The 21,794-nt window shown below is 41.7% G+C and overlaps 1 long non-coding RNA gene and 1 other non-coding gene across 3 annotated transcripts in view; one reads left to right on the forward strand and one right to left on the reverse strand.

Moving 5' to 3' along the window:
• Nucleotides 1-512: 512 nt before the first annotated feature.
• The window catches only part of LOC144334458 (uncharacterized), a 52,911-nt gene continuing 31,629 nt past the window's right edge, over nucleotides 513-21,794 (reverse strand). For both annotated transcript variants that reach the window (XR_013404284.1, XR_013404285.1), the window contains exons 2-4: nucleotides 7,147-7,260; nucleotides 6,422-6,580; nucleotides 513-2,442 (exon numbers count right to left, since the gene is read on the reverse strand). This is a non-coding gene — a long non-coding RNA (uncharacterized LOC144334458). The remainder of the gene's footprint in view (nucleotides 2,443-6,421; nucleotides 6,581-7,146; nucleotides 7,261-21,794) is intronic.
• Nucleotides 1,222-1,407, forward strand: LOC114672576 (U2 spliceosomal RNA). Its single transcript, XR_003722974.1, has one exon. It is a non-coding gene; the product is annotated as a U2 spliceosomal RNA (small nuclear RNA).

Consider the following 21,794-nt stretch of genomic DNA (forward strand, 5'->3'; position numbering starts at 1 on the left):
TTTTCTGTGACTTAGAATCAAACTGCATGGCATAGTTCAAAAGAGGCGCCTATGTTTATGCAGTGTCTCAAGACGTGGAAGAAAAGAAAAAAAATCTGTGAACATGATCCAGATGTCTCCAAATACAGGTGTGCTCACATTTTTAAGGAATTTGATATGCCAAGATCAAAACTTCTAAAATAATTTATTAAAGAGCACTGATTCATATTGCAAAAGAAATTTTAGCCTTGCAAAAAGATTCACCATCGACTTCATTTCTTCCATCATTTAATAAATATTTACAGAGTGCTTATTATATGCCATTACCTCTGCCAAGTCTTGATCTTTTCTTTTCATTTAGCCTTTAATCATCTTCATTCTCATCATTTTTGATTTCTGAAAGCCCCTATCTTATTTTGCTCCATAATTTATTTATTCATTCATCTACTTTCCCCCTTATTTTCCATGTCTATTCCTTTTCCCTGTCCCCTCATACCCCCACCACCCACCCACCATTCCAATCAGGGCAACTCTTTTCAGTGGTTGATGTTGAAGCTTTTATTTGTAGACATTTGTGCCTGTTCTTATAAGATATGTATTGTTTGGCATGTCTAGATTTTTAACTCATGTAGATGATGTTATATTATGCATTTCACATCGTTTCTTATTTTTTTAATTCAGCACAGTGTTGTAAGATCTATCCACATCGATGTAGACATTCCGTGCATCACTTCTAACACCTGCAAAGTATTCTATGGTATGCGAGCACTGCATTTCACTTAAGCAGATTGTCTCCAGCTTCCTCTTCCACAAACAAAGCATCGATGAACATTCTTATATGCATCTTTTTTCAGAGGCATGTGAAAATTTCCTTGAGGTTATATACCCAGAGGTGGAATTACTGTGCCAAAGAATAGGCATATGTTTAATCTGACTGAATACAAACAAATTGCTGTCCAAGACTTCCACCAGCAGTTCATTCTTCCACCAGCTTCTCATATTTCTACTTTACCACCAAACTTGGCGTTATCCAAGGTCTAAATGTTGCCAGTGTGGTAGATGTAGTGATAGCAACAGTGTAGTGGTTTTCTTTGTTTTTTTTTGTTTGTTTGTTTGTTTTTAGTGTAATAGTGCAGTGATAGCATCGTGGTTTATTTCACATTACTAATACTAATAAATGTAAGCATGTCTTCCTATGCATGTTAACCCTATGGAGTTTCTCTTCTCCAAAATACCCCTTCAATCACTTCTTGGCCTTTTGGCTAAGATCAAGTGTAGTATCTGTTCTTGCCAGTTTAAAATGTCTGTTCATTCCTTTGCCAATTTCTATACTGGGATTGCTCTTTTCCTTGTTGATCAGCAGAAATTCTTGGCACATCTGTATTCTAGATGTACAGTTCTAGATATTTTCAGTTTTACTTAACACAAATTTCTTCACTCTTGTCATCTGCTAACTTTATTCATAGTATGCTTTTGTTAAATATAAATACATACTTTATGTACATGGACCTATTTTATTTTACTGGTCTCATTGTTCTTGTACCTTATAGTTTTTATTGTTATTTATTATAGTACAGCTTAAATTTTTCAAATAAGTTTATCAAGTTCCTCAAAAAATCCAGCCAGCACCATGGCTCACGCCTGTAATCCCAGCACTTTGGGAGGCCGAGGCAGATGGATCACCTGAGGTCAGGAGTTCGAGACCAGCCTGGCCAAAATGGCAAAACCCCGTCTCTACTAAAAATACAAAAATCAGCTGGGCATGGTGGTGAGCACCTATAATCCCAGCTACATAGGAGGCTGAGGCAGGAGAATAGCTTGAACCCAGGAGATGGAGGTTGCAGTGAGCCAAGATCGCGCCACTGCACTCCAGCCTGGGCAACAGGGAGAGACTCCCCCTGTACCCAAAAAAAAAAAAAAAAACTGAAATTTGTATTGGTTTTCATTGAATTTATAGATTACTTCAAGCAAGAGTGATGTCATTATAAAATTAATTTGGCCCAGCTGAGCATGGGATAGCTCTCCATCTCTTCAGATCATATCCCATGTCTTCTATTATTAGAGTTTTAAAATTTTCTCCACAGGAGCATAGTATAATTCTTAAATAGACATTCTCAATTATGCTATAGTTTCTGTTGACATTGTGAATGGCATCTTGTTTTTTATATAATTTTCTAGTTGGTTAGTGATGCTATAGAAAAATTCCAATATTTGAGAGTTTATCTTATTTCTAGAAACCTTGCTGAACTATTTTATGTATTCTAATAGTTTGTTGGTTATCATAGTCTTTCTAGGTAGAAGGTGATCTCTTCTGAAAGCAATGGCAGTTTTATTTTTTCCCTTCCAATTCTTCCATCTCTTATTTTTTTTCCTTTCCTATAGTGTTGGCCAGTACTATGACAAGTAACAATGGAAATAGTGGTTATTCTTGCCTTGTCCTTGTCTTACAGAAATGACAAATTCCTAAAATTGAAAAAAAAAAAAAAGATGAAAAATCTTTGATTGAAAGGCCTCATGGACAACAATAGAGGTAAGGTAAAACAAACACTTCGATACGTTATAATGAAACTTTAAAACAACCAGTACAAAGAGGACATTCTAAAAGCTTACTGAGAAAAAGAATATATTTATAGCTAAGGAACAAGAATCAAAATGACAGTATACTTCTCCACAGCAAAACTAGATGCAAGCAGATAATGAAGAAATATTTTTAAAGTATTTAAGAAAATGAACACTGAACCTATAATTTTAAATCTAGCCAAATTTCCATTCAAATATTGTAGCATAATGAAAACATCTTCAACCCTACAAGACTCCCATTAAAACTGCTCTTAGAGAAAGCATTCAAAAGAAAAGAGTGACCCGGGAGGATGTTGCAAGAAATATGAGAGCAAAAGGTAATCAAATACTGGATAAAGTATATTATAGGAATTTTCTTAAAGCTGGGAAAAGGAGAAAATTCATCCATAACAACACAAAACAAAATATCTTTAAAAAAACATGATTACACAAGTCCAGAGAATACCATTTGTATTATATTATATTTAATTTTCCAAAATATGACCCTTGAGGAGATCAAAGAGAAATCAAAATGCACTAGTGCTTTTGTTTTCTAAGGAAAAAATACAGCTATCAATAAATTTAAGAAATCAATAGGGACAAATAAACATAAAAGTGGATCGGAAGGACAAATAAACACAAAAATGGATCTGAAGTAAGAGGCAACCGCCACTTTTGTTCTTATCATAAAAACAAAAAAAAATTTATAACAAAAACATTATAACAAAACAAAAAAGTTAAACTTTTAAACATTCTAACTTTTTCATAAATGAAATTTTAAACATTCTGTTTAACTTTTAATGTTTAAAAGTTTAGCTTTTAAATTTTAAACATTTAACTTTTGAGCATTTTGAGAGAAACTGAATCTTTCTATGAAAAACGGGAAGGATATATTTAAAAATTACAATGAATGGAAAACAGGAATAAGTTGGCAGGATAGGTTCTACTAGCTCAGTAACAATAATGAATTTAAGAAGATTAAACTCACCAATTAAAAGACAGATTTCTGCATTAAATTTAAATTACTTTAAAGATCCAATCATGTAATCTTGATTCTAAAACTAAATAAGGTCAATATAAGAAAAGAAAATTATAGGCCATCTAATTTGTGAACATCAATTCAAAAATCCTGAACAAAATATTTGCTTGCTGAATTCAATAGTATATTAAGGACTAATACATCATGATATAATAATAATACATTATAATATGTAAGATTTATCCCAGGAATGCAAGGATGGTTTATTCTTAGAAAACCTATCAGTGTAATTCACCACATTGATAAACTTTAGGAGAAAAATTATTAAATTATCTCAATCAAATATCTAAACATTTGATAAAGTCCAACATCTATTTGTAATTTAAGAAAAATAACTCTTAGAAACTTAGGACTAGAAAGAAACTTCCTTAACTTGAGAAAGTTTATATGCCAAAAATCTAGAGTGATGTTATACATAATAGAGAAGTTGTAAACAAATTCCCTTTAAGAACAAGTTGCTGGCCCGGTGCGTTGGCTCACACCTGCAATCCCAGCACTCTGGGAGGCCAAGGTGGGAGGATCGCTTGAGCCCAAAAGTTCAAGACCAGCCTAGACAACATAGTGAGACCCAATTTCCACAAAAAAAAATTAAAAATTAGCCAGGCATGGTGGCATGTGCCTATAGCTACTTGAAGGTGGAGGTTGGAGGATTACTAGAGCCAAGTAGGTCAAGGTGAGCTGTGATCATGCCACTGCATTCCAGCCTGAGCAACAAAGAACAAGTTGTCTTATTGCATTTTCGTAATTAATTTCCAAACATTTTTACACACAATTTTACACATAATTTTTTGTATATAGAGTACAAAAAATAAAACATATAAATTATACCATGTAATTGTGCCAAGTTCTATTCCAGACTCTAGGGATATAGCAGTGAAAAAAACAGAAATGTTTAGTATCATATAGCTAGATATCCAGTGTTGGGTAGAAAGAAAATTCATATGACCTTTCAATAAACGATTTGTCATCAACTCAGACATGGACTAGTGCATAGAAAAATTGATGGCCTAGAGGCTCAATAACCTCTGAACTATGAAGATTTTCTATGGCCCAGAAATTCAGGGCAATTTGTAAAGTCAGATCTGTAGAGGATTTCTTGACCTGACACATGGGAGTAGAGGGGAGGACCAGGGTGATTTTAAAGGGGGGCCATGAATCCTATGTGTATATACATATTTTCTTTGGAAGACAGTTCATAGCGTTCATGAGAGTCTCAAAGTTAAGAACCACTGTTTATTATAGAGAAATACTATGATATCAAATTTTTAAATACATAAAAGATAAGTTGCTTTATGTCCAGTTAGGACAGTAATGGGCTCCAAGGTAAAATGGGTAATCCACAGGTAAAATACCGAAGTCCACTGTTGCCTTCAGGCAATTTCTCACATATTCTTTACATACTGAGTCAGCTAAACAAGCCCATTTCTCATTTCTCTGGCAAATGTATATCATTTCATTCTTATGCATAATTTCCCTCTGGGTTAGGCAGCAGGATATAGTGAAGAGATTATTTAATTTAGAGTCAGAGAGCCTGGTTTGGAATCTGGCTGCAGTGCTAGCAATGTGGCCTTGGTCACATTGTTTAAACTCTCCTAGCTTTAATTTCCTCCTCTTCCAAGTTGAAATAATAATAATAATTGTTGCATTGATAGGCTAGTATAGAGTTTTCTACGTACACTAATTTTATTGTTCCATTCAGATCAAGAGAATATATCACTGAATTCCCTTTCATATCTTTGATCTCAAAATTCATGCACACTAGGGAGCCCTTCAAACTTTGCCAATTTCAAGTTTTCTGAGAAAAGATCAGGCCTGCAAAAGATCAGGCCCGCAAAAGATCAGGCCCTGCTACCCATTATTATAAAAACGAAATCTTCTGATTCTGATTCTGAAGAAACAGGAAGATCCAAACCACCTCTCATCCCAAGTTCTCAGACATCATCTGCAAATATGGCTGACTGCTGGATGGCAGGTTCTTATCTAGGAATAGGCCTAATCATTGGAATTTTAGCTTTATTGTGCCTTCAATAATTAGACATTGTGACTAGGCACAATGAAAAGGAAATCATATTCATCTGATCAAATAGAGATTGCATCAACCCAAGTGGCGCCTGGATGAGTGCCAGTGTTCAGAAGCCAGGGCTTTATTGTGTGTGGCAGCCTGGCCTCCACGGCAGGCTGGAAGGTGCCCAACTCTCTTTATGACCATTCCTGAACTCCCTCTGGTACTAGACAGATGGCCTCTAGCCACTCTGACAAACTTGCATTAACACAGGCAGCTGGCAAGTGTCCATGCCCTATTTTGCAGATGAGAAAACCAAGGACCAGGTGGCTTTAATTATTATCTATGGCCTGAGACTGCCATAAATGATCTTGGAAGATGATCAAGAAAGCCTGATAGTTATTACTTTTGGTGCTATTATGCCATGGAGTTTGGGGGAAAAATAGTCTTTGCAAAAAGAAAATGTTTCCGGGCTATTCTACTCACCATGTGGTCTGTCCAAGGCAGAGAGACCTTTTTTTTTCTTTACCATTACTTAGCACCACACACTGAACATTGGGCTTTATTTGACAGTTTTGCCTCCATGTTACCAACATTATTTTTCCCCACTTCCTGCACAGTCAGTGGCCACCTTCAAGAAATATTTTCCATGATACTTCTACAAATACTTATTGACACAAACTTTGTGCTGGAAATAATGTTAGGGATAATAAGGTAAGAAAGTCCCTATGCTCAAGCAAGTTATTGCTGGTATGAAAAACCTGATGTATTTTTCTTATAACTGAAAGTCCCACAAGAATTCCTAGAGAACAATTTCCATCTAAATTACATGGGACACTTACTATGAAGAGATATTCATTGGGCCCCACCTCTAGAGAACCTGATTCAGTAGATATGGAGTGGCCATGACTCTGTTGCTTGGTTGCTTGGTTGCTTAGTTGCTTGGTTGCTTGGTTGCTTGGTTCTTGGTTGCTTGGTTGCTTGGTTGGTTGGTTGGCTGGCTGGTTTGGAGGTGTTTAAAAAAAAAATTCAGGTGACATTGCTTTGGGATTTTGGAAGCACAACCCTAGACAACCAAACACTAGTCCTTCCTTTTTTCTCAAGATCTCCTTTTCTATCTATCCCCTTTCAAGTATTCTTCATTGGAATGCCCCTAGAATGCCCTGATTACCAAGAAAAACAAAAGCCTCCAGCTTAAGAGTAGCATGGAACATCCTTTGTCTAGCTAAACACATAACCATCATTTCCCACACACAACAGGGAGCTTGGCTTCATGAACGCTCCACACCCAGAAACAATTGCATTCCTATGGTTCTCCCAAGGAATAGTGATCCAGTGACCCTATGACCTGGCACACACTCTGCCTGTCCAGGACTCAAAGCTCTCAGCCTCATTTCTTCTCTGTGCAGCATTTAAAAGCCCACAAGGGGCCAGGGCCTCCCAAAAACCATATATTGGGGATGCTGGTAGTTTAATCAATTACTGACCAATGCCCTGTTCCCCTTAAGCTAAAGGCTCAAAGGAGTAAAGTGAAAGGAGTTTGTCAAGTGATCGAGCTAATACTTGCCAAACATCCTTCTTTCTGAAGATGCCACACAGGAACCTCCTCCTCTTCCTCTTCCTGAAACTTCAAGCCCTCCAGTGACTCAGGAGTTTCACCAGGTGTATTTCATGATTTGTGCTGAAACACCATGAAAATAGGAATTACAATAAAGCCAAAGTCCATTTCCTTATGAATCAAAGGTATAGTTTCCTATAAAAAGAAAAAGGATCCAACATGTGAAGACAAGTCTATTTGCATGCGTGCCATGCTCCTGGGCAACTTTCGGTCACGGGTGGAGCTATAGGGCTGGCAGCTGTGCTGCTGTTTTTCAACTACCACTTCTATAATTTGGTGGGAAAGCAACTTGAATAAATGAATGAATGAAGAGACAGAGAAAATGAAAAGGAGATAGAAATAGAAACGTCAGTGTAGGAAAAAAAAAAAGAGGAAACGGTGAGAAAGAGATAATGACAACTCAAAATTTTAGACATTTTGAAGGTCTAAAAGAAAAAAAAGAAATCTGCTTGCAAAGATAGAGCAGTCAGTTCAGTTAAGGATTAACTCTACATGAGGTGTTTTTTTGGCCATAGTAACACTAGAGTGAGACTAAAGCACAACGTAAGCTAAGCCTGGCCTCAGTGAACCCAGAGACAAAGTCTGACATTCGATCAATACCTGGGTATCCATGATCCCTGGTCCACCAAAGTGCACAATGCCCAGAATATAGAAAAGACTCTATAAATGGTAGTTATTACTGTTTTTACTGTTATTACTATTTTTTATATATATATATATTATAATGGTACTGTTATTACTATTTTTTCATTAATAAGGAATGTGAAAGATTTTGACTTGAGCCCAGTGTTGCTATCACTATCTCTGGGAGAAAATACTAATTTTTTTTTAGAAAAAAGTAATAAATGTAACAGGCACACAATAAATATAAACTGACTGGCATGAGTACTTTTTTCTTTTAAAAAAGTCTCTCTTAATTAATGTGTCCCATAAATAGACACAATCACACCATAAAAAAACAAAAGTGGAGGGAGACAGAAGGGAGATAAAACAACTCCAGGAGTTCCATGTGTGTCTTCCAGCTCACAGAGCCAGTGATAGCTAAGACTTCTGGAGCACTGACCATATGCGAGGAACTGTTCTAAATACTTTACACATATTAGTTCATTTAATCCTCATAACAATGCTTTGAAGTATTAGCCTCATTTTACATATGAGGAAACAGAGTGAGGTTAAGAAACTTGGCTAAAACACACAGTTTTTAAGGAAAAGAGCCAGGATTATAATCTGGGCAATCTGACTCCATAACTTATAATCACCACATCACATTATTCCCCACAACACGCACACACACAAGAAAGTTAAGTCCCAGACAGCTGATCATTCATTCATCCATTCATCCATTCATTCACTCACGCATTCATTCATTCATTCAGCAAATATTTGCTGAATGTCATCCCACTGTCATCCAGTCTGTATTTGGCATTGAGGATGGAACAGTGAACAAGGAAAGTAAGCCTCCTGACTTCTTAGAGCTTACATTCCAGTGGAAATGGGGAGAGGTAGAGGAGAGGCAGCCACAACAAATATCTTCCCATCAGAACAAGGAAAGCAGTGGGTCATAAAGTATCTTTCAAAATCAACATCTTGGGCACATTCAGAAAAGCATTTCTAAAAACCCAGCTAAGGGATACAGATAAAAACCACCAATGGCATCCAACCTAGATATTCTACATGCAACAAATTCAAGAAATATCAATTGAGCACCAGCTACTGCCCTCACAATAACAAAGTAGGAACTGAGCTCAGGGAGCTCTAAGCTCAGTCATGCCACAGGAAGTGGGCACTAAGGGCATATAGACATCAGTGGCTGCATCTGAATTTGGAGAGTAAGTTCTCCAGCCCACCTAGGTTAACTACAGTCATCAAGCCCCAGGGATCCTATTCATGCTGATTGTTGAAGACAATGGCCCCAGTTGCTTCAATAGACTCCAAACTCATACTTTTGAGAGTCTTGAGTCTTGAGCCAACATACCCATTTTGTGTTGCTCCAAATTTTTTATAGGTTTTGAAATACAGGCAGGAATGTAGCCAGGTTTATCTAGGAGAAATGTCATGGGAGCCTCAAGGAAGTATAGAGTTTTGCCAAATGTTGCATGAGACTCCTAGTCTTTATTTTCTTTTTTTAGCCACTGGACTCAGGTTCCACAGAACCTAGAACCTCTGCTGGCCAGGACTTCTTTCTCCTCACCATCCTACAGGCCTGGGTGGCACAGGCAGAGTTATGTCTGAGGCCTCTCGCCTTTCCAAGGATCACAAGTAGTTTGGAATTGTGTTGCATCACTCTGGTCCTTGAAATTGTGTTCCAAGCTGCTTGTGATCCTTGGAAATGTCTTTCCAATTGTGTTCCATTTGTGTTCCATTGGGAAAATATGGGCAATAGGTAGCCGTGGCAGGTTTTTCACTGAGGAGTGACAGGGTCACAGTCACGCTTCTTTTAAAAGTGGCTTTGGCAACAGTGAAGATAAATCAGAGTTAGGAGAAAGGGTGGGAGGTTAGAGAGCGTCTTTCTAACAACTGTTTCAGCAAGAATTAACTAGGGTTGAACCTGGAGTGGTAACCACAGATGATCCCAAGCCACGTGGCTCTCATTCTGTTCCATTCTGAAAGCTTCATGTCTCTGCATTCTCGGAATCAGTCACACAGTAAGCACTCAATAAATGTTTGCTGAATTAATGAAAAGTGACTAAATCTAGAGTGAACGCTTCATTTTTAAAATGAGGAAATAGGACCAGAGAGGTGAAATTACCTTCCTATGGTTACCTAGCTAGGCAAGGGCAGAGATAGACCTAGAACCTAGCCTCCAGCTTCCCTTTTCCAGCGATTTTCTTTTTCTTTTCTTTTTTTTTTTTTCTTTTTTGAGACCGAGTCTTGCTCTGTCACCCAGGCTAGAGTGCAGTGGCACGATCTCGGCTCACTGCAAGCTCCGCCTCCCAGGTTAATGCCATTCTCCTGCCTCAGCCTCCCAAGTAGCTGGGACTACAGGTACCCTCCACCTCGCCCAGCTAATTTTTCGTATTCTTAGTAGAGATGAGGTTTCACCATGTTAGCCAGAATGGTCTTGATCTCCTGACCTTGTGATCCGCCTGCCTCGGCCTCCCAAAGTGCTAGAATTACAGGTGTGAGCCACCATGCCTGGCCTCCAGTGATTTTCAAACTTTGTCATGCATCCAAATCACCATTCCCAGGGTTTCTGATTTGGTAGGTCCAGGACAGGACTGGAGGGCTTGCATTTCTAACAAATTCTGAGGTGATGCTGAGGCTGCCGGTCCAGGGATCACATGTGAGAACCACTGCCTTATCTGGTTCTCTTCTATAACACCTAGCTATCTTGTTCAGAAAGCAGGACCTCACCCAGCTCCTTCATCCCTCACTGTTTGGCTCTGAGTTTTTGGGAGAATAGACATTCCAGCCAGCACAGTGGTAACATAGTTTGCTAGCTAAGAGCCCAGACCTGCCAGTCAAATGCTTGGGTTTGATCCTGCCTCCACCAACCTTGTCTCCTCTGGGTATGTACATTATAGAATTCTTGTGAGGGTGAGATTATTGAGTGTGTGTAAAACAGTACAACAGTGCCTGGCAAATAGTAAGCACCCAAAAGGGATAGCCATTCTTGCAATCCCATGGATAGGCTTGAGCCTGGGCCCTGAGGGGAGTCTTATGGTACTGTCTGAACTACAGAGAGGTGTGAGAATACACCACAGAGTAATGACAGATTATACCATATAGTCACCTAGATTCATGAACATACACATCAAAATGAGGGCAAAGATTGCTAGGAGGGATAGCACTGCGGCCTGATGCTGTCTGGATCTCCCCCAAGTTTCCTCCAAATCCACTGTTATCATGGATCTCTTATTACTCTGAGTCGAGGAACCAGATTAGTAAATCACAGTTTGTAAATTACAATGAGTCACTTTATCTAATCTAAATGGTCATATTCACTCATCTCTCAGAGGCTGTGATGTCAGCTTGGACTGATTAGAGCAACCAAAGCAAAGAGCAACATTGAAACACCTGTTCCTTGCAGCCCTCCACACCCTCAAGCAGCAGCAGCAGCGGCTGACTATGGTGCACAGAACCCACGGTTGCCTGAGAAGGACACACTGAAGCCCGGAGGTAGCTGAGTTCAGGTCTCCAGGATGCTGGTTGCCCAAAGAACTGTATACTTTGATATCTACTACTCTAGTCCCAAATACAGGATGCACCATCACCATTTCCTCTTTAGCCACTCTCAGCTTTGGGGACAGATGGGAAGAGGTTGCAGAGAAAAGCCAGGAGGAAAAACTCCCCAGTTACTAAAGCAAAACCAGAGTGTCGAAGGTCTAGCATGAGGAGGAGTGGGAGATGCTCTAGGAGGGAAGGATGACTGACCAAGTGACATGACCTGTCCCCAAGCTCCACTTTATGCTGATTGAACTCTGGGAGCTCCACTACCCTTTGAAAAGCTTCATACAAATGTGAACTCCAACTCTGCTCTTAGAAATACTCAGCACAGTTAAGACAAACTGGTACTGTCTAAGAAACTCCATAGCAAACAGCAATGAAGAATTTGATCTCTGGAATCAAATAGATCTGGGTTCAAATCTCAGGTCTACCTCTTAAAACTGTTACCTTGAGCAAAAGCACTTAATGCTCTGTGTCTTGATTTCATCACCTGTACAATATAGATACAAGAGATCCTCACCAGGCTGTCACAAGGATCAACTCAGATACTGCATGAAAAGGCACACCATGAAGCCTCACCAAGAAATGGCCATTGTATTACTAAGCACTGAACAAGAGAGAGCACGCTAGGAATAACCCAGGGAACACTAGGCATGGGGAAGAGGTTAAGTTGATGAGTCCAGCTTTCTGAACTTGCTGTAGCCAGCCCATTCCTGTGGCCCAAAGTTCCTGCCCTTTCCATACTGATATGGTTTGGCTGTGTCCCCACCCAAATCTCATCTTGAATTGAGGCTCCTATAATTCCCACATGTTGTGGGAGAGACCCAGTGGGAGGTAATTGAATCATGGGGGCAGTTTCCCCCATACTGTTCTTGTGGCACTGAATAAGTCTCACGAGATCTGATGGTTTTATTAGGGGAAACCCCTTTTGCTTGGTTCTCATTCTCTCTTGTCTGCTGCCACGTAAGACATGCCTTTTGCCTTCCGCCATGATTGTGAGGCCCCCACAGCCATATGGAACTGTTAGTCCATTAAACTTCTTTTTCTTTATAAGATACCCAGTCTTGGCTATAGCTTTATCAACAGCATGAAAACAGACTAATACACATAATCAGTGTGAAAATTAATGTCTGGTCCACCTCCACAGCCTCTTCATTTCTACTGTTTATCTCTATATGGGCCCACTTTGACCTCCTCTTCAGACACTTGTGGCCAGCCCTGTGCCTGGTTTGAGAGGCAGACCTCGTCTTCAAGTAACTGACACAAGAAAGTTGTCATCTGGTGATAAAAACGACTGCCACTTACCAAGATATGGTCCTATCTTTGTTGGTCTAATAGTCTCAATACAGTGGAAAAGCCTGAGATGCTCATAAAATCATTCATTCCACGTATATAGATGGAGAATCTATGAGGTGTCCTATCCATGAGTTTTCTCCCCCTCAGAAGCCATTTCATTGGAACTTAGTCCTCTCAGCTCAGGGAATCTGGCTCCTGGATAGTGAGTCCATGAGGTGACTAAGGAGGAAGGCCAAATGGCCTGAAGATAGTGGAGAATTTTTCCTGGAGCAGAGAGGGCAGTCCTCAACCACAACCAGGAAGTAAGGAAGAAATTGGCCCAGGCCAGGCGGGCTTGGCCGTCCAGCAACAGCTCCTCCATCCTGAAGGCACCCAGGGGCTCTGCTGCTGGTGCGGTGAGGAGCTGTGCCAGGGGAGACCGGCCTGAGGTCCCATGTGGCTTCCTGCCTGGACAAACACGCCTCCGCAGCCCCGGTGGACTGTCACCTCCGCAGGCCCCCTCAGGCAGCACTCACACTAGCCCATTGTTCTTCCTCCTGCTGGCAGTTCACTGGCTCCTGCTCCCATCCCTGCTCCCGGCAACCCCAGCAGAGTTGCATCCCAGCACTCCAGCAGAGTATGTACACACTGAGCAGGTCCTGGGTTCAGTACTGTCATCCCTGTTGGTGTCCGAGAGTCAAGGACCTCCCCTATTTTAGGGACATGCCTTCAAGCATGGTAGGCATGGGACCAAAAGAGCACGTTGTGAAAAGGCTGTTCAAACGACAAAGATTTTCAACTGGTTTCTGTCAGCAGCATCCTTTTCTTTTTCAAATAAATTATTAAGCAGTTCTCCAAAATATAAAGCAGATAGAAAAGCCCCAACTTCAGTGAAAAGGGAGCAGGTGGGGCCCATAGGCTGTCTTTGGGGTCTTCCCACTCCTTTGGCTTCCCTAGCCCTCAGTCCAGGCAGCCCCACAAGCATCTCCAGAGAACATACAGAGTTGGAGATACTCTGCCCTAGGCAATGTCCCCTTGAACTCACCCTGCAGACAAACGTCTTCCAGCCAAACTTAGAGGCACGCCTCCTATATCACCTTGATCACTTTGCACAGTCCCTCAACCTGGTCCACCAGCCGGTACAGGTATCTCGCAGAAGCTACCCTGGAGGCATGCCCATCTTCTCCCAGCCCAGCCCAGACCTGACGCTGCTGTTGCAGGACAGTTTCAGTCCCTGTGCCCTTCAACCTTCTCCGCAGCCCCTGCCCAGGATGGTGGCAGGTGGCCATCAAGTAGCAAATGATACTTGAGACTTGAGAGCAATTCAGAGCCAATGTCCCCTTCAGAGCAGTTGAACTCCTACATAAGAACAGATTGTCTCCATGCTAAGGGGCAAAGAGTTGGGGCTTTGGGGATAGAGTTTTTAGAATGGTCCCTCCTGTTATATGTAACTTGTAAACTGCCTCGGCACTAGGTAACATTCTGAAACCCAGTCACCTTGATTTCCAGGGTGACCAGCCAGGGTTATGGAAGGCCCACAGCACTCCCTGTCCCCTCTGCCCTTTCCAGGCCTCTCCCAAGTCAGCCCCATTTCCCTTCCCAACCAAGTCTACCCACATGTCCCCATTCTGCTGCAGTTCCAGCAGAAAAGTGACCACTAATTAAGATGGGAACATTTCACTACCCCCTTGTTTTTTGGCAACAGCTAATATACTTTTCTATGGTGTCTGAGGGTCAGTCAACCTTCCCTGAAAATCAAGACAAATGTAACCCCAAATGGGGATGCAACCACAAGGCCTAGCTCACGCTACTCCCGCCCTCAATGTGTTCTCAATCATATGGGTCCGCCCACCTCCCAGCACCCTTCAAAGGAAGGATGTAGGTGCCCAATACCTACACTTCCCTGAAATCATTTCTAACCCTCCTTTTACAGTGTTTATGATTCAGTTCCTCACTTTTTGATAATTATTCACATGGTACTTGAATCTTCAATGAACAGTTAAGAGTTAAGAGTTTCTGTTTATTTTCATTACTCAATTGTTAGTTTCTCACAGGCAAGGACCGAGCCTTCCTGGAATCCCCCATGGTGCCCAGCAGTGTTTTAAACTGTTTGCCCACAGCTAATTTTCAATTAGTATAGGTTGATTTATTCATGCCACTGGCTAGGAACTGTGTTGAGAACATACAAACTCTGAAGAGAGCTCTCATAGAGCTGTTTCATTCAAAGAAACGAAACTAGGGCTGAAAAAGAGCATAAGATGAAGCACACATTTTAGTCTTCTAATTTCTTAGCTCATTTCATATTTTCCCTACGCAAACATTTGTAAATTTAATCCGTATGACACCCGTCTCCTGACTGTCTCCAAATACCCACAATTCCTCCCCCATTCCACTTTCCAAATGCAGCCAAGAGATTTATATTTTATGCAAATCTCTCATCTTCTTCCATGGCTTTAAATCCTTCAATTGCCCTTCCAGTTGCCCTTAGGCCCTAATCTAAATCCTTCATCTAACTTCCTAGGCCCTGTGGGAGCTGGGATGGCTGCCTTTCTAACCTCATTTCCTAACATATTCCCCCCATACTTTCTAGGATACAGCATATTCAGCTTGCAGTTCTTAAAATTTCCACACCAGGGTTTCTCTCTACTCCAGGCCTTCACACCAGCGCTTCTCTCTGTCTAGAATGTTCTTCTCTCCACCTTTTCCTTTACTTTCCTCCATCCCTTTGCCTAACTGATTCCTGTTCAATTTTCAGTTTTCAGATTAAACATCACTTACCCAGAGAGGACTCATCTGAGTCCCAGATGTCAGATCAAGCCAAGTGGTAGGTGTTCACAGGGCATCTGTGTCTCCTCTTTAAGGGCAGGGGCGGTAAGGGGGGTTGTCTTCTCGCTGATTTGTTTTCCTTCCTACATCCTGAGGTTATAGACAGTGTCTCTTGTTCATTGATGTATCCCAATACTAAGAATAGTGCTTATTGAATAGAATTGAAATGTCACCACATTTCAGCCGAATGTTCAGGAAATCCTTATTTACGGTGCTTTCAGGCCGTAAAGATACTATGCTTCAAGTGATGCTTTGGGATCACTGTTTTTAAGATAAATGTACAGTTAAAGAAATACTGTGTGCAAGAGTTCCATGATCTCTAATTCAGTATAATTTCTCTTAAATAAAATCATTAACTTCCCCTACCACCACCTTATCCTCTGCTTCTGCCCTGTCTACCACCCTCACTTACAGTCTGTGGCTTGTGGGGCAGCAGTGGAAAGAAGAGGGCAGTCATGACCACCATCACCACCACTAATTAGCCACTGTGTTGCTGCCGCTTTAGGTCAATCATCACTGTCTTTCCTACCGAAAGAAAAGGTTCCAACACCGCTAATCATCTGCAAGTCTGAGACAGCTTCAATAGATTGACAAGCAATCAGAGATAGCTCTATGTGCTTGCAGAGCAGCCGACCATTGACCAAGTGTGGTTTCAGAGGACACCCCTGCGTTCCAACCACATTACTCCAAATCTTAACTAAAATGCCCCAGTAAGACCTTGGTCCTTTAGCCTAAGGCAGTGGTTTTCAAACTTTGGCATGCATCAGATTACTAGGCCTCACCTCCAGAGTTTCTGATTCAGGAGGTCTTGTTCAGGCTGAAAATTTGCGTATCTTTTTTTTTTTTTTCTTTTTTCCTTTTTTTTTTTTTTTTTTTTTTTTGAGTCTCGCTCTGTCGCCCAGGCTGGAGTGCAGTGGCGCCATCTCGGCTCACTGCAAGCTCTGCCTCCCGGGTTCACGCCATTCTCCCGCCTCAGCCTCCCGAGTAGCTGGGACTACAGGCGCCCACGGGCACACCCGGCTAATTTTTTGTATTTTCAGTAGAGACGGGGTGAAAATTTGCATTTCTGTGCTCCAGGTGAAGGTGATGCTGCTGGTCTGGGAATCACACAGTGACACCTTCTCACTTAAACTAGGGATGGCTGTGAGGCCTGTTGGTGAGTGAGATTCACCTGTGGAGTTTTGTTTGTTTTTGTTTTTGTTTTTTTAACATTATAGAGTTTGAGTGGGGCCCAGTCTTCTGTATTTGATAAATGTATCATAAGTGATATTGCTGCAAGGCCAAGGTTGAGAACCATGTTTATCCCTGTTTAAAAGCAATGATGCCTGTAAAGGTCTAATATTTTGAGGCAGAGCCGGTGATTTACATGCTAGCATAAAAGAGTTCTTGAGCTTTCCTGAGAGATCTTAATGGGGCGAAAAGGCATGAAAACTGAAGATCCTACACCAAGAGGGATATGTGGATGAAGCACAACCCCAGAGGGAAACTGAGGCACCCAAACCTCACCTTTACTCACGTCACCACGTGGGTTGCCCAATCTGTGGAAGCCCCACGCAGGAGGTGCCCTTGAAGCCGCAATTGCAGCCGCTTCCTTGGAGGCTTTCATTACCTTTGGCTCTGCTTCCTGTAGGATCCCCAGCTGTGGCCAAGACTGTCCAAATGGGCAATGTGAAAACTCCAGCCAGTCAGATATTTTGACTGAACCCCTGGATACCCCTTAGCCTCTGGCATGAGAAAGCTCTTCCCCTGACCTCCTGTAAAATTCATTGTCCAGGGAACCACTGGAAAGCATTCGCATGTGAATTTGATCATTGGACTCCCTTTGAACGTAGGAGCCCAATGGGATTTTAAGCTTCATTCCTTTCGTGGGGAGAAATGACCTATCTCCTGAGCAGGGCAAATTCAGCCAGATGTTTACCCCTTCACTTTCTAGCCCCAGGGGAAGTGGGTGGTAGGAGGAAGGGGGCAATGTTTTTCCTGTTTCCTCTCCCAAATGCAAACTGTGAGTCATATTGCCCCCTGAGAAGGTAAGACCTACTTGCTTAGTCCCTCCATGGCTTTAAGCGGGTGTGGTCTTCTAAGGGAATTGATCGCCTTGTTTCCGGGACGGCGGTCTCTGAGAGTGAACTCCAAATTTACTAGAGAGCTTCCACTTTTAAACCACAGCGTCTCCATCCTATACCAGAGCCTGGCTAGAAGAGGTGTGGGACTTGCAGGCCACAGCTGAGGTTGGTGGGCTGGGATGCAGGGAAGTGGCTGAAGCCTGAGAGGTCCTTCTGCCCTCAGGGTGGCGGGTGTGGGCTGAGTGGGACTGAGGTGTGGCGGTATTTGCAATCCTGCATTGTCCTAAGTATGGTCTGGATAGAGGCCTTATTCCTGATCTACCGAGAGAAACGGGAGGCCCTGGAGAGAGGCGGGATGGGTGAAGATGGGGTGAGCGTGGAGTGAGGGGAGACGGTGTAAATCCCCTCTGTTACTGGGGAGGTCAGACAGGAATTTACAGCAAAAGAACCCTGAGAAGCAGGAGGCCCAGCCTCCCACTGACTGGCTGGGCAACCTCGGAAAAGTCATGCTTCCGCTCTGTGCCTCAGTTTCCCCATCTGTAAAGGGAGGAGACCAGAGCAGATGATTGTGCCCAGGCCTAGTGTTCTGTGATTCTACAGTTATGTGAATTGAACTACTATGGAGTCTCTTATCTTAAAATACAATAGGCAGTTCCTAAAACTGCTCTCAACTGAGGAAAGGGTATTGCATCTGTAGTACTTGAGTTAGTTTACAAATAACAAGAACTTTAGAACCCTCCAATGAAAATTCATCTCTCTCTCCTTCTTTGTCTGTATTGCACAAGCTCATGTTAAATGATGAAGAATGTTCTAAACAAAGTACAGTACAAACAGATTAAATGTCTAAACTTTAATATAGCATAACTTTAACATCACTTCAAAGGAAAATAATCTTATGATTCTTTTTTTTTTTTTTTTTTTTTTTTTTTTGAGACGGAGTCTCGCTCTGTCGCCCAGGCTGGAGTGCAGTGGCCAGATCTCAGCTCACTGCAAGCTCCGCCTCCCGGGTTCCCGCCATTCTCCTGCCTCAGCCTCCCGAGTAGCTGGGACCACAGGCGCGCCACCTCGCCCGGCTAATTTTTTGTGTTTTTAGTAGAGACGGGGTTTCACCGTGTTAGCCAGGATGGTCTCGATCTCCTGACCTTGTGATCCGCCCGTCTCGGCCTCCCAAAGTGAATCTTATGATTCTTAAAGCCCTTATCCCCAAAGACAAGACACGTAAGTGAGGAAAACTCAAGAAGAAAGAAGGCTTCCTCTAGGAGATAGAGGTTAATCTCTCCCACTCCCACGCGGGCTGGTTAATGACTAGCTTCTAACAAAGAGTGTATGAAGGGGAAGAAATAACCTCACCATGGAGAGACCTAGCAGACACCACCTTAACCAAGTGACCAATGTTAATGCCACCTGTGACCAGTCATGTTCATATCATATAGCCTTGGCAGGATGTAGCAAGAAGCCCTCTTCACCTCTATAGTAGTCTTTCTAAAAAACCATAGCTCCAGAATAACCATAAGACAACACCAAACAACCCAAACTGAGGGACATTCTATAAACTACCTTACCAGTACTCCTCAAAACTGTCAAGGTCATAAAAACAAGACTGAGAAACTCACAGAGCAGAGGACACTAAAGAGTCACAATGAATGATTTCATAGGCTGTTCCTGACTGGAACCCGGAACATAAAAAAAAAAAAAATAGGAAAATTGGTGAATCCAAATAAAGTTTGTAAGTTAGTTCATGGTATTACATAAATGCCAATTTCTTAGTTTTGATAAATGTACCATAGTTGCATAAGTTGATAACATTAAAGAAAACTGGGGCCGGGCACAGTGGCTCACACCTGTAATCCCAGCACTTCGGGAGGCCAAGGCGGGTGGATCACGAGGTCAGGAGATCAAGACCATCCTGTGAATGGTGAAACCCCGTCTCTACTAAAAACACAAAAAATTAGCTGGGCATGATGGCAGGCGCCTGTAGTCCCAGCTACTCGGCAGACTGAGGCAGGAGAATGGCGTGAACCTGGGAGGCAGAACTTGCAGTGATTCCAGCCTGGGCAACACAGACAGACTCCATCTCAAAAAATAAATAAATAAATAAAAGGGAAAAGAAAGCAGGGAGAAGGGAGCATATGAATCCTCTGTGCTTTATTTTTGCAACCTTTCTGCAAACCTAAAACTATTTCAAAATAAAAAGATTTTTAAAAACCAAGTTGTACATAGGGTGGGCAATGTCATTCATGCAAAAAAAATGTGTCAACTAGCAATGAATATAGCATGACTCTTTGGATGTAAGATTTAAGATTTGTGCATCATAAACTTAAATTAAATGTCAACAAATACCATGGCCTCACTATCTTTGTTCTCATATTTACTAAATTAGACTATAATCTCTGAGGGGTTTTCTGCCCATCACTGTATCCCCATCACCTAATTCACAGTAGGCACTCAGAAAGTATGTGTTGAGTGAATGAATGAATGAATGAATGGTATCATTCTGGGCTTGTACAAACATAATTGGATGAATTCAACCCCTGCCTTCTTGGAACACACAATCTAAGAATGTATAATTATATATTTTTATTCATATATTGCTTATATGTGATAAGGTTTGGCTCTGTGTCTCCACCCAAATCTCACACTGAATTGTAATAATCCCTACATGTCTTGGGAGGGACCCGATGGGAAGTAATGGAATCACGGAGGCAGGTTTTTCCCATGCTGTTCTCGTGATAGTGAATAAGTCTCAGGAGATCTACTGGTTTTGTAAAGGGGAGTTTCCCTGCACGCGCCCTCTTGCCTGCTGCCACATAAGATGTGATTTTGTTGCTCATTCACCTTCTGCCATGATTGTGAGGCCTCCCCAGCCATGTGGAACTGTGAGTCAATTAAACATCTTTCCTTTATAAATTATCCAGTCTCAGGTATGTCTTTATTAGCAGCGTGATTACAGACTAATACAATATGTCAATATATTTAAAATTTATTACATGTTATTTTATATCAATCTAAGAAATCTAAGATCTATATATAAAATCTAAGATATATTTACATAATTCATACACACATACAGTCAGAGAGAACAAAATACCAATATTCAACCAACCTGAGGAAAAGGGAATTCTATGTCAGGAAGGATTGTTGCCTATTTCTGTTCACTGCTATATCCTTGGCACCTAGAATAGGTTTGGCACCAGCAGACGCTCAACAAATATTTGTTCGATGGATGAATGGAATAAGCCTCCTGTACCAGCCAAGGGGATGTGCCTTCCAGATCCTCTCAGGGTTAGTATGTAGGAAGAGTGGGGGTGCTACAGAGAAAGCTTCAGCCTTCCTAGCCTCAAGGCAAGTTGGCATGTGCTGTATTTGTGGTAACTGTTCCCCTGAGATGCCTTAAAGATTCTCCCAACTGGCATTCAATGGCCTTTCAGAATCCACATTCTGCACAAAGGTCTGACTGTGTTTTCAGCCAAGAGCAAAATAATATAATAATAATAAAATACATCAGAAATGTCTCCACACACTCATTTCCACATTGAAATTTGTGTTGACTTGGTGAAGAATTTCAATGGAACTGAACACCGCTTTGCAGAGTAGAACATTAAGTGGGAGCCCCAAAGCAAAAATTTCAGAATGAGTCCCTTTAGCCTTCTGAATTGCCAAATCGATCTCTCTCCAGAGAAGGACTTCTCTTACGGGAGCCCCAAGAGTCATAGGGCTGCTCCAGTGGTATTTATGCCCATCATCCTGTGAGCTCTTAACTCGAGCACGACTCTGGACAGAGCATGGGTAATTTCTCTACTTGAGAAACCCTCAAAGTAGAGCCTCAGGTTACAAAGATGAAACACAATTGTGTACACAGAAATCTGCCTGTGAAGCCAAAGGTAATTAACCTGTGCTTTTTATGCTTCAGAATTTCAACCTCAAACACTTCTGTTGTTTTCCTCCAGGCACTGCGTTATGTAGGACTGAAATTAAAATGAAGTTCTCCCTTCACCATGACACTGTAATTAATGGAGAAAGGGGAAATGTTGTTTGTGGGCTCAGGTCTCCTTTACCTGCATTGCGAGACAATGGAGAAAATCCAGTGAAGCAGTTTATCTCTGGGCCAGAACTGACAGCTGCAGAGGAGGGGATCTGGGAAGCATCCAAAAGTCCATTTGGCCAAAACTAACTTCCTTTCTCTCCCACCATGGGGCCTACAATTGTCAGCATTAATTTTCAGTAAGTCACTCTCTTGCCCCTTGCAAACTTGAATAAAGATATTCC

The sequence above is a fragment of the Macaca mulatta genome, chromosome 14 (genome assembly GCF_049350105.2).
Source record: "Macaca mulatta isolate MMU2019108-1 chromosome 14, T2T-MMU8v2.0, whole genome shotgun sequence".
Taxonomy (NCBI): domain Eukaryota; kingdom Metazoa; phylum Chordata; class Mammalia; order Primates; family Cercopithecidae; genus Macaca; species Macaca mulatta.